Source organism: Salmo salar, chromosome 25 (assembly GCF_965601325.2).
Source record: "Salmo salar chromosome 25, fSalSal1, whole genome shotgun sequence".
In the NCBI taxonomy this organism is placed as follows: domain Eukaryota; kingdom Metazoa; phylum Chordata; class Actinopteri; order Salmoniformes; family Salmonidae; genus Salmo; species Salmo salar.
In genome coordinates, this window is record NC_138315.1 from 27,138,933 (window position 1) to 27,152,796 (window position 13,864).

At 43.6% G+C, this 13,864-nt stretch overlaps 1 long non-coding RNA gene across 1 annotated transcript; it reads right to left on the bottom strand.

Annotated features, from left to right (window-relative positions):
- Nucleotides 1-9,368: 9,368 nt before the first annotated feature.
- Nucleotides 9,369-13,864, bottom strand: LOC123730513 (uncharacterized). The gene is made up of 2 exons (XR_014382626.1): nucleotides 13,675-13,864; nucleotides 9,369-13,331 (listed from the first exon to the last, which is right to left on the bottom strand). It is a non-coding gene; the product is annotated as an uncharacterized LOC123730513 (long non-coding RNA).

A 13,864-nucleotide genomic window follows, 5' to 3' on the forward strand; every position in this document is an offset into this window, starting at 1 on the left:
AGAATCTAATCTCTGGCATCTAAGCAATCCATAGTATTTTAATTTTGTATGGAACCATTTGATGTGGCTTTTGATTGCAGGTTTTCTGCAGGTTACATGAAGTTGAATTTAAAACCGTTTTAATGCCACTTGGAATGGAATTTAATACACTGAGGTCTGCGCACACCACACACCTACTAAATTTCCCCTCCAGAATTGAGCCTATGTTGGCAAAAAGTTGTATTTTTAGGGCTGGCTCTTTCACCAAAGCTATAGCCTACATGGCTTTTATTATCAGGTAGGTGAACTAGTTTAGCAATAAGTCAGACGGATTTAGTAGCATACTGGCTACTGGCTAGGGCTAGGCTATAGATGGCTGAAGCATGGGGTTGCCCATCTGCATTTGTTAGGCTATCCCAAGTTTTCAGAATTTTGGTTTCGATATCAATACAAAAACAAACGCAACATGCAACAATTTCAATGATTTTACGGAGTTACAGTTCATATAATGAAATCAATCAATTGAAATAAATAAATTAGGCATTAATCTATGAATTTCACATGACTGAGCAGGGGTGCAGCCATGGGTGGGCATAGGCCCACCCACTTGGGAGTCAGGCCCAGCCAATCAGAATGAGTTTTCCTGTTCAAAAAGGCTTTATTACAGACAGAAATGCTCAGAACGGCTGGTCCCAGATGATCCTGCAGGTGAAGAAGACTGATGTGGAGGTCCTGGGTTGGCGTGGTTACATGTAGTCTGAAATCTGTCAATTTCTCTAAAACGAGAAAACATCAATTCTCTGGCGGACATTCATGCAGTCAGCATACCAATGCAGGCTTTTCATCCAGCACTGCTCAAACACACCCGTCAGCTTAACAAGGTCCTGTTGAGCAGTTGATTTGTAGAATCTGGTGTGTTAGAGTAGAGCTGGAACAAAAATCTACACACCTAGTAGGTCTCCTGTACGTATTATGCTAGAACGTTTTAACATTAGCCTAAAATAATTCTGTGAATCAAGTATAAAATGGCTATACTTCGAAGCAAGGTAGCTACGTGGGAGGGGACAGCTCTAGACTGACTTATTCCAGTGCCAAGTAAGAAATTAAAGAAGTTAGCCATTTCATCTAACATGTTCAGGGAATGCATTATAGATATTTTGAAGTGCAACATGTCAAAATAAGATCCAGAATAATCCAATATATTTTTGTTTTTTTGTGTGCATATTGGCCTAGGCTATAGCCTATGTGACATAATTTACCACCAGAGGAAATGGGAAGTCAAAAAACATTAGCTAGATTGCTAAATCTTAATATAATATTGTTGCTTTAGCCACGCAATTGATATAACGATAAATGTCCTACAAACACTTTCCATTGGTAGGCAGGTCTATATCGACTACCACTGCAAATGGCGCATCATAATGACATACTGCGTTTGTAAAGTGATGTTATTTCCTCTGTGTTGACAGTTGAAAAATAATTGTTATACTTAGATAAAGCTGAGACTCAGTAGTTGTTTTTAGAAATGCGTCTTTCCTGAAATTATATTTCGAAATGTTGCTTAACTGTCAATATGCTTGAGCTTCTCAGAATGTATCTCTCCCTTCACTCCGTGTGTAAAGGGGGGAGCAGGAGTAAGAGCCAGCAGCGAAACAGAGACAGGGCAGATACTGTGCTTTCATTGCAGGAAGCAGGTAAATACTCATTACTGTTGACCAAATAACGGTTTTAGAACACCCAAAAAATAATCAGGAACGTTGTGTATTCTGATCACTGAAATTACCGACGTAAGCAAAAAGGGCAATGTCAGTGTTGGTCATTTTCAGTCTATCATCTCAGCTCTAGTTAGTGTTGTCTATCAACTTGTATAGGCTTCCTTGCTCTCTCCTCTGGCAACGGTCAGACTCGCAATGGCACACGATGTACACACACATACACAGAGGCGCACATGTGGATAGCTCAGTCTTGAGTATTATTTAATATTACATTTTGTTTATTTTTCCAACGCGAACACTGTAGTCTTCTCTGTCACTTTTTTTAAGACCTTTGAAAACAGAATAAAAGACATTAAGAATGAAGGCCTTTAAATCAGATAATTTAAGACTTATTAAGGACCCGCGGACAGTCAGTGATTTGACAGCCCAATTTATTTTCACCTTGACATAGTATGCAACAGAGACACAGGGTGCAGCTTTTATAAACAGAATAAATATTTTCATTGGAAAAGAGCAGCCTATTAATTAGAGAAAACACAGGCTTAGTGGGAATATCTGGTTTTGGCATGATTGTGGGTTAAGGTCACCATTACCCTTTTCACACTACTGGGCCAAACGGAGTCGAGCCAAACCAAGCTGTACTGTATTGTACTGGGCTGGCCTGGTTACGCATCTACCATAGGTGTTGGAACCCAGGAAGAGTAAGGGGATCCTATAAACTAAACTGTGCAGGAGAGGACCATGTGGCCTGGCGGGGTGTATTGTGTGTGTGTACCTGCTGAAGGCTCTCTTGGTCTGTCCTTTCCAACTCCAGGAGTCTTTAGAGATTGGAGAGGAGGAGGGAGAGAGGTTCAGAGGCGGCATCAGGCTGTTGACGATTTGGCTCAGTTGGGCACTCTGAGGACAACACAACATCACATCATCCTCTACACAGTGCCATGAAAAAATTATTTGCCCCCTTTCTGATTCTCTATTTTTGCATATTTGTTTTATACTAAATGTTATGAAGTCTTCAATAACTGGTTGTACCACCTTTAGCTGCAAAGACTGCAACCAAACACTTCCTGTAGTTGTTGATCAGTCTCTCAAATCGCTGTGGAGGAATTTTGGCCCACTCTTGCATGCAGAACTGCTTTAACTCAGCAACATTTGTGGGTTTTCAAGCATGAACTGCAGCAAAGCATCCCCAAACCATCACACCACCACCACGCTTGACCGGTTCTTACTGAGGAATGCAGTGTTTGGTTTTCGCCAGACATAAATGGGATCCATCTCATCCAAAAAGTTGACTCAAGTTTGCCAAAAAGCACCTGGAAGCAGCACTACTAAAGGTTAAATAAAATGTATAAATAAAAATAATCATCAAGACTCTTGGGTGGATGTTCTATGGACAGATGAGTCAAAAGTATAACTTCTTGGATGAGATGGGTCCCATTATTCCTGGTGAAAACCAAACACTGCATTCCACAGTAAGAACCTCATACCAATTCGTCAATCATGGTGGTAGTGTGATGGTTTGGGGATGCTTTGCTGCCTCAGGACCTGGACAATTTTCCTTAATAGAAGGAACCATGAATTCTGCTCTGGTCATGCAGCAAGACAATGATCCAAAACAAACAATCATGTCCACATGAAAATGGCAAAAAAGTTAGACATTTTAGGTTTTGGAATGGCCTAGTCAAAGTCCAGATCTAATCCCAATTGAGATGTGGCAGGACTTGAAATGAGCAGTTAATGTTTGAAAACCCACAAATGTCACTGAGTTAAAGCAGTTCTGCATGCAGTCAAAACTGTTCGCTGCTCTGGCACCCCAATGCTGGAACAAGCTCCCTCATGACGCCAGGACAGCGGAGTCAATCACCACCTTCTGTAGACACCTGAAACCCCGCCTCTTTAAGGAATACCTGGGATATGATAAAGTAATCCTTCTAACCCCCCCCCCCCCCCCCAAAAAAAAAGATATAGATGTACTATTGTAAAGTGGTTGTTCCACTGGATATCATAAGGCGAATGCACCAATTTGTAAGTCGCTCTGGATAAGAGCGTCTGCCAAATGACGTAAATGTAAACGTAAATGTAAAATGCAGGAGTGGGCCAAAATTCCTCCACAGCGATTTGAGAGACTGATCAACAACTACAGGAAGTGTTTGGTTGCAGTCTTTGCAGCTAAAGGTGGTACAACCAGTTATTGAGTGTAAGGGGGTAATTACTTTTTCACACAGGAGAATTGGGTGGTGCATAACTTTGTTTATGAAATAATTATGTAATTGTTGTTCTATTTGTTCACTCAGGTTCCCTTTATCTAATTTTAGGTTTTGGTTGAAGATCTTTATCTACTGAACTGAGGAGAAAAATACATCTCATCCACTATATACAGTATCATCTGACAGAGGGCTCATTTGAAAAAGAGACCTAGGTTGCAATGTTACTGTTGAAATAAAGGTTAAATGACATTTAAAAATGTACCTGTCTCTGTATGTTCCTGAGGAGGCGTGTGGGGCTGCTGGGTTCGTTCTCCGTGTCGGAGGGAGGGTCTCTAGCGGTCCCCCCCCCCTGAACGACAGCCCTGCTGTCTCCGTTAGTAACGTCTGCTGGATCTGCCTGTCCGTCAACGGCTGCGACTCTGCCAAGACCACACCCCCCGGGACCACACACAATCACATACACTGCCATCAACTCCACCAGGGCATATTCACACACCAGAGGTGGATGGTGAGGGGAGGACGGCTCATAATTATGGCTGCTTGGAATGGAGTAACCAGAATGGCAATAAAACACAAGGAAACCATGTGTTTGATACCATTCCATTCATTCTGTTCCAGCCATTACTATGAGCATGTAAAGTGCCACCAGCCAGCACTGATTCATAGCAAAGGTCTTGAGTGAGGTCATTGAGTTTAGAGTTTCCTGGTGGCTCTCATGTCCTCCATTCGGTATTTACAGTGCCTTCGAAGGACATGACAAAAAAATCCAAACTCATCATGAGGGGCCACAGTTGCTCATGGGTCTGTTCACGCACATCCATACACCCCCACCCAACATCGTGAGCAAACATTAGTGTCCCCCCTTCTTGACAACAGATGTTTTTTTAAATAGTTCTACACATTTTGCCATGGGGCAGAGAAAAGATGTTGCTATTTTACAACTAATTTCATGCAACTCTACTCATTTTGCCACGGCGCAGAGAGGAGAATTAGTTATTTTACAGCTAGTTTCCTGCAATTGTAAAAAAAAAAAAAAATCTGAGTGAGACTGACTAACAAAATCAGTAATCCTTTTCCAAACACACCATTTCAATGAACTAATTAAACCTTGGGGTGTGCCTACTGGGGACCTGGGCCTTACCTTGGTGAAGGTGATCTGTTTGTGCAGGTCCTCCAGCTGTTGGATGCGTCCCTCGAGCTCTGCCACACGCAGCTGTAGCCAGGTCCACCTGCTGCCCGCCTCAGCCCTCGCCTTCTGCCACCTCCACTCACACCATGCCTACTGAGACAGAGAAGCGAGAGAGAGAAAGGGAGAGACAGATAGTGAATAGAAGACAGACGTGCTAATGCTGCCATTGTGTTTAGCCTAAGACCAGACAAGCATATTCAATTCTCTGGGTTTTGTATGATTTTTTTTATCAGATGAAATACAAACTCTTCCTTGAAACAGGTTGAATGGTAGGAGTGTGTGTGTGTATGTTTACTGACCTTTAAAATATAGATATCCCAGCAGAACAGTACAGAGGCTGAGGACATATTGTTGATGTTTACACAGCAACAAATACACTACGACCTACATTATTCACCCTATTAAAGAATCAGATGAAAATGCTACTTTTGAATATCAGCTTCTTCATATTGGTGGCAGATACTGTAGGCTAATAAGGGTAAATTATTCTTATGCTAGTGAAACTAGTAGGAAGTCTATCTAGGTCACAAATAAATCCCCAGCAAGCTGTGCCTGTGTGTAGGTTTCTATGGAGCTCCTGACTGCGTTACACTATTCCTCTGGTGTAGGCGAGCTAGCTGTCTCTGGCAGGCACTCCACAGTCCAGTTAGCTTTAGTTACCATGGCTCTGTGTAGCGGACCTGGGAATGCCAAGAGCAAGCCACTTTAAACAGAGTGGACAACTAAAGAGAAAGGTTATCAGACCGGCTGGGTCGGCTTGAATGGTGGGGCATAGACCACCACACTAACAAAACACAGGCCCAGTGCTGTAGCCTCTCAAACTAAAACCTCCAAATATGGTTTCATTTCACAACGAGGAAAGTGAAAATTACATCTGACATCCCTTGAGTTGTAGGATAGGTGGTGGAACCTGTCCACACTCTGTAGAAGTGTAAGCAAAAGAGAGATGTCACCTTCATCCCCAGGCAAGCAGTCTCTCCTCTCCGACACAATAGAAGGCGCTGGGGCCGAAGCAGGCAGCACACCGACACAGTGGAGAGGAGGCGAGAGAGGAGAGGCACTTTCCTGCTGAGGACTGGAGCAGCCATCCCCTCCCAAGTTGTAACAAACAAACAGCCCACCATATCTGGGCACTATCTCCATTCTCCAGAAAGACACTGCTGCTGGCCAATGGAAAACACCCCCCCACCCACCTATTCTATACTGGTGGGGCAATTCTAAAGCCTACTCTTGCAGTTACACACAAGTTTTCAGCCCTGAACCCGACTGAGCAAAAAGCTGAGCTCTGCTTTCTTAAAACACTTATTGCTGTAGTTGTAGGTCGGAACATAAAGTAAAGCCTACAGGGTGTGCCCCGCGTTTCACTGTCCAGGAATTAGCCTAGTCTGCCAGGGTCACTCCCACGTCAAATGATGGACATACAAAAATGAAGAGTTGTAACCACACTGTTTTCACATTGTCGAGAGAGGCCCAAAATAGCCCATCCACTCCGAGACATATTCCCGGGGGAGGATGTGTATGCCATAAACTCTCCCCCATGGAGGAGCTAATGGAAGGAAGGCCACAGAGACAGACCATTCTACCCCATAGAAATTGAATGAATAGAACAGACTTGGAACGATTGTAGTTGTGTTCTACCCAGCAGGAGATAGGGGCTCCAACAAAGACTTACCGCCAGAATGATGCCAGACCCCCCCCCCCCCCCCTGTTTATTAGACAGAGAATCAAGGACATCCCCTCTACATCCCCCTCCTGTCCCTTTCGCCCCATGCAAACCCTGTCGCCTTCCTACATCACTACATTCGACATGGTGAGCAGGTTACCTGACTAGAAGAGAAAACTGATAATCCGTGCGTTGGACTCAGGGCAAACAAGAGTCATGAAACTTGACTTAATGCTAAGAAACCTGGCACAGTGTTTCTATATCAGAGAAGTGTTACTAACATCCTACCAGGGAAGAGATGTAACAGACACCAGGCAGGGAGACAAACAGACAGACCAACATCCTCCTCATTTAAATACTTCCCTTCTCTCTTCTGGGTCAATGAAGCGAGAAAGCACAGCATATTGGGAGTGAGAGCAGTAGAGGGGCAGGGGCTGTGGAGGAATCTGCGGCAGACTAAAGACCAACCAGATAGGTCCTCGCAATCACAGCCGGGCGAAAGCAAACAAAGAAACATCACACTCTCCAGTCTCCACAGCTTTATGAAGAGAAAGGGCACCAAGTTTAACCAGGGCTTATCGGGTCCAAATGAAACATTAGGCTATGAGGAGGAGCCCAACACTGGAAGGGTGGAACCGCTAAAGTACTTCCATAGGGAGGGAGGGCTGCCTTTCTACAGCTGTCATCCTAGTCTCGCCCTGTTTCTTTTCCCTCTCTCAACCCCTCTCAAGGCTTGTTTTCTTAGGGAATCTGCAGTGTACCCTCCCTGTCTCTGGCAAGGTGCCGGAGACCAACTACAGGTGTAGGATCTTAAGTTGAAGCAGTTTGCTACAGCAGGAAAATAATTCTGCAGCAATAGGAAATGTGAATTATTATGTGGATTATAATTAAATGGACATTTTAGTGGTTGATACATTTTTCAGAAGGGGAAATCAAGTCAAATTTAAAAGTGGAAATTACAAACTTTAGAACCCTTTTTAAACCTCAACTACACCAGTTTTATATTCCATGCATTGCAGGAAAGTTCTCCTGCAACGGGGATCAAATTGCGATTCTGCATTTTTATGCAGTCAGGTCAGGATTAAATCTACAATCAACTCCCTGTTAATCTCCAACGGCTGTTATGGGCTCCTTTCCCCCGGCAACAATCAGCTAAAGGCATTCTCATAAGAACCTAGCTGGGTTAGATGAACAGGGAAGTAGACTATATAAATGGTAAAAGCTGTTGTGTGTGTGTCAAATGAAATTCTAATTTTAACTTGTTTAGGGTCTGTTTTCCATTTACAATTCACTCACTGTCACACATAGAAAACATATTGAATGTGTTTCTCATAACCTACCTCTCTGCCTAACCTTGTTTATTTAGCTCTAATAACCCACTATGCTATCCAGGAAAACACCACAGCTCTTTAAAATATATGCCTTTTTTAAACGAGAAACAGACCCAAGGTCAAAGCTACAGGTGTTCAGCTAACAACTTTTAACAAAATCTCATCCAGTGACACAGTTACCTCTGAAAATGCTGTTCCTGTTGCATACAGCTTAGTAGGGCTCAATAAAATCTCCCTTGCACAGACCACTGACAGAATCAAGACTTTAAAACGGAATTTAACCATTTCACTGAGTTACAGTTCATATATGGAAGTCAGTCAATTTAAATAAATAAATGAAGGCCTAATCTATGGATTTGACAAGACTGGGAATACAAATATGCATCTGTTGGTCAGACACCTTAAAAAAAGGTAGGGGCGTGGATCAGAAAACCAGTCAGTATCTGGTATGACCACCATTTGCCTCATGCAGCGCAACACATCTTCGCATTGAGTTGATTATGCTGTTGCTTGTGGCCTGTGGAATTTTGTCCCACTCTTCAATGGCTGTGCAAAGTTGCTGGATATTGGCGGGAACTGGAACACGCTGCCGTACATGTCGATGCAGAGCATCCCAAACATGCTCAACAGGTGACATGTCTGGTGAGTATGCAGGCGATGGAAGAACTGGGGCATTATCAGCTTCCCAGATGTGTACATAAACATTAGGTGATGGCGGCGAATTAATGGCACGACAATGGGGATCAGGATCTTGTCACGGTACCTCTGTGCATTCAAACTGCCATCGATAAAATGCAATTGTGTTTGTTGTCTGTAGCTTATGCCTGCCCATACCATAACCCCACCATGGGGTACTCTGTTCACAACGTTGACATCAGCAAACCGCTCGCCAACACGACACCATACACGTGGTCCGTGGTTGTGAGGCCAGTTGGACGTACTGCCAAATTCTCAAATGTATGTGTCCAATAAGATTTGATATGAACATTAAATTCTTTGGCCACAGCTCTGGTGGACATTCCTGCAGTCAGCATGCCAATTGCACGCTCCCTCAAAACATGAAACATTTGTATTTGTGGCATTGGGTTGTGTGACAAAACTGCACATTTTAGAGTGGCCTTTTATTGTCCCCAGCACAAGGTGCACCTGTGTAATGATCATGCTGTTTAATCAGCTTCTTGATATGCCACACCTGTCAGGTAGATGAAATACCTTGGCAAAGAAGAAATGCTCACTAACACGGATGTAAACAAATTTGTGCGCAAAAAGTTGCTTTTTGTGCGTATGTAACATTTCTGGGATCTTTTATTTCAGCTCATAAAACATGGGACAAACATTTTACATTTATAAAAAAAATGTCAGTGTAGAACATTCATTAATTTGCCAAAGATCATAACACAGGAAAATACACTACTGTTCATTTCTGAAGAGGCAACAGCACATGCCCCTGTCTGTGCGTGTTTGTCTATCATTTTGTGTAGACGTTAGCGATGAGGCTAATATAGTGACAACTGTCTTCTGGTAGTTGGAAAGGCTTAACCAAAAACCTTCTAAATTAAATATTAACTACAATGTAGCGCAAGCCTACCTGGAAGAATGATATCATGATTATTTGCGTCAATTCAGTAGCCATTTGTTTTCGAAAATTGCAAAACACATGGACGCTAGCAAAACATTGCTAACCAAACAAGCTACACCCCAAAATGTCTTAAATCTTTCCCAGACCTCTAAAGTGGTCTACTGATGTGGTTTACGCATTGTTGTGGACTAAGAACAGGGATGGGCAGCCCATTTTGTAGGCCCGAAGATCAATAAAATAAAAAAATAAGAAGTCAGGGTCTTAACTTACTGTTGAGAGGTAGAATTTCAAAATGTGGTTGTGCATCAGTTTTTTCTCATTATGTCAGTCACTGACTAGTATTGTCGCGATACCAGAATATTTACTTTAATACCGATTACAGGTTTAGTATCACGATACCAAACCAATCCCACGGCAAAAAAAGAAGGCGCACAGTATAAAACAAAGTAACAGAATGGCACTTGATCCACGGGAATAAACTCAGCTACTACGCTGTTCAATCGTTGAGCATCTTTTGAGTTCAATATCATTATAACGTTCTACGGCAAACATTTTCAGAGACAGCAATGTATGCATTAAATAATCAATTATACAATCATACAATCAATTAGACCTTGTTATTACAAATCTAACTAAACAGTAATCATTTATTTGAATGGTAAATCTCTTGATAAACTGGGCAAATCAAGATGTAGCATAGGGCTATTCACAATACAGGTGAATGCATAACCTATTCAATAGGCGTGTGCACATGCATTGAGTTATTGAGTTGGTTTTGGCTGATTTCAAGGGACTACAGATGGCAATCTGTTTCCCTTCGATTTAGAACTTATTTTATTGTACTGATCAACAACATTTGCAAAGAAGTAGCTTACTTCAACCAACACCGACATCATTCAGGAAGCAAAAAGGGGGTGGCCCGTTGGAGCCCTATTCCCACAGAGTCAGTTTCAGTGCTGCCAACTTATCAACTTTGTCGATAGATTTAGAGGTTTAGAGGTTTCAGACCCCGCCAGCAACTTTTATTGGTAAACGAGTATAGCGACAAATGTAGGCTGCCCCAGCGACTTTTGGTTGATTTGGCGAGTGCGACTTGATATTCAAATCAAATTGTATGTGTCACATGCGCCGAATACAACAGGTGTAGACCTTACAGTGAAATGCTTACTTACAAGCCCTTACCTACAATGTAGTTAAGAAAATACCTAAAAAAAGTAAGAGATAAGAATAACATAATTAAAAGAGCAGCAGTAAATAACTTCTCAGTTTAAATGTGTGCAACACTGTGTCCTAGCTAACTTGCTAGTTAGCGACACTGTGCGCCACCTCTGCCTGCTCTGTACCGGAGTCCTCTGTAGGACTAGCTAGCTAGCACAGTGTCCTTCGCTCCCGCCTGCCGAACACCTGCCCTTGCCGTCGTTAGCTGAACAGTATGAAAACAGTGCCCGACAGTGGAGGGCGTAAGCCACTGTCTACCATTTTCACCATCACCTCTTCTTGTGGGGTTTATCGCCAGTTGGCATCCAACGTTATGGTACCTACTGTACTGGAGCACCCCCTCCTCCCACCTGTCTTAGCTTAAGAAATTGACCGACAGAAGTACACTATATAAACAAAAGTATGTTGACACCCCTTCAAATTAGTGGATTGCCCGTTGGGGACAGGTGGAAAACTTGACTGGCCTGCAGAGCCCTAACCTTAACCCAATCGAACACCTTTGGGATGAATTGGAATGCCGACTGCAAGCCTAATCGCCCAACATCCATGTCTGACAGCGGAAAGACTTCCCAGAATTCCCAGGAGAGTGGAGGATAATACCCGTGATTTTGGAATGAGATGTTCAACGAGCAGGTGTCCACATACTTTTGGTCATGTAGCGCATGTTAACACTATATAAAAGTCATGACAAAATGAGTAGAATTTCATGAAATTTGGTATAACATTGCAAACTTTTCTCTGTGCTCATGGCAAAATGTGTACAATTGCAGAAAACTTGCTTTAAAACTGAAACATTCCTCTACACCCCATGGCAAAAATGTGTAGAATTGCAGGAAATGAACTTTAAACTAACATTTAAAGACAGGGCCAGTAAAATGTTTTGCCCGTGAGGTGGGGGCCCACCAACCAAATCTCGCTTAGGGCCCCCAAAAGGCCAGGGTCGGCCCTGGCGACTGGTAAAATGCATTTAGTTAAGCCAGTTTGTAGTTTAACTGCACAAATCAGTTGACTGCATGTGTGGGTATGGATGTGGGAACGCAGACCAGCGAGCCACTGCAGGCCCCTCATGAGTTTAGATTTTTGGTGGCCCCCACACCCATCAAAATTGCCCATCTCTGACTTAGAACATCAAATGGTGTTGACTTTCTATTCGGTCTATATATATATTAAAAACCTGGAAAAAACTAACGGAGAAAACAAAATAAGGGAAAAAATATAAACTTTTATAGGGCCCTAAGTTTAGTCTATGGCAATGTTTTTGCATCCCAGTAAAGCCTGAAATACAACACTATCATTCTTACTTAACTGAACAACAGATTGTATTTCTCATGAGTAATTAACAACACTATAACTACAGTATATTACCAAAATGTCTCTCTTGCTCCCTCTACTCACACTGGTCGAGACCTGGTCCCCCATTTCTGCTCAGGCTCCAATTCTTCATCTGAGCTGCTCTCTGTGATATCAGAGTCTACAGCCTCCTGCACCGTGCGCAGCACAGCCTGGGCATAGCTGGCAAACTCCTGGATGTCTTTAGAAGAGGATGGGACTGAGACGGTTTGCAGTAGCTCCTGGGTCCTGTGGCTCTGTGTACCTGTCGGTCTCTGCCCCATGGCTGGATCAAAGGGTTTGGTGTCAGCTGGGGGTGAGGGGGGACCCGGGGTCTCCCTGCCCTGCCTCTTCTTTAGACCCTCCAGCTGGAGTGGCTAGAAAGGTGGTCCCCTAGCAGAGCCTGGAGCCTCCTCTGGATCCGCCCAGCCTGTCCTAACAGGGCTGCTTGTTGGGAGAGACGCCACCGGGTCTGCTCTCTCACTGCCTCCTCCACCATTGCAGTCACAGGCTGCTCCTGGCCTTGGCTCCTAGTCCTTTTGGTCCATGGCTGGGCTAGAGCTGTGTCTGTGCTGATGGTGCCCCCTCCTCCTGCCTTGCTATGCCGGGTGTGGGGACAGCAGGGTTGTGTGGTTGTACACTGTGCTGACACTGCTGCTGAACCACACCTTGGCCATTGTGTTCAGTGACGGGAACAAAATACATGTCTTGTGCACCTGGACAGGCCCGCAGGGAATTCTTCAGGTTTTTGTTGAGGAACAGGAGGTTGAACAGGGAACCAGGGCTGGAGAGAAGCACTGTGTTGTACTGTCCAGCCGAGGCATGTAGCAGAGGGGACAGGAGCGACTCTGAAACCTCAAGGGGACTCGTGCCAGAGCAAAAGGTGTCCAGACAGGGCAGAGAGGAGAGGTTGAGCCACACCCTCTGAGCATAGCTGCCCTCCTTCAGTTTCAACTGAGGATCACACTCCATGTTGAGCATTGCCCCATCTACATCCATGTTGCTGAGGGCGAGAGTGGTCGCCAAGTGGATTCCGTGGGCGTCTTTGGAGAGCTTGGTCAGGGCTGGGGCCATTCACTCTTCTCTGTCACACCAGAGGATGTCAGATCGGCCTCAGACTTTCCCTAGACCAAATATTAAAACACTATCAGCACTTCATCCTCCAATCTGAAAATAAACGAGATATACTAAAAACAGAAAATGATGGGTAGAAAACCATCCAGGTAGTTGGATACATTAGCTTACCTATAGAGAGAACGATGAAGACAGAAAGAAACCACCAGTAGTTGGCAGTCACTATTAGCCATCTAACTGCACTGTTAGTTTACGTCATGGATGGCAGTGGCTCAAACAAGTCAATGAACTGACAAGGTGGAAACTGATTACATTTACAATTGTCTTACTGAAGAGAGACATCCAACCTAATAGATTTATTTAGCTAAGTTACATAAATAGCTAGTTACTCACCTTAAATGAAAATCGACAAGAAAAAAATGAAAAAAAGATTCTTGAAGCCTTACTTTGTGTTGTGACAAGCTAAGCTTTTCTCCTCATTTGACACATAAACCATTAACGTATGGCTAGATAGTTTATCAGAAGATGTTTCAGTTGACAGTCCTTTCTCCGCTGTCCTATTTCCATTCCACCTGCCATAGAA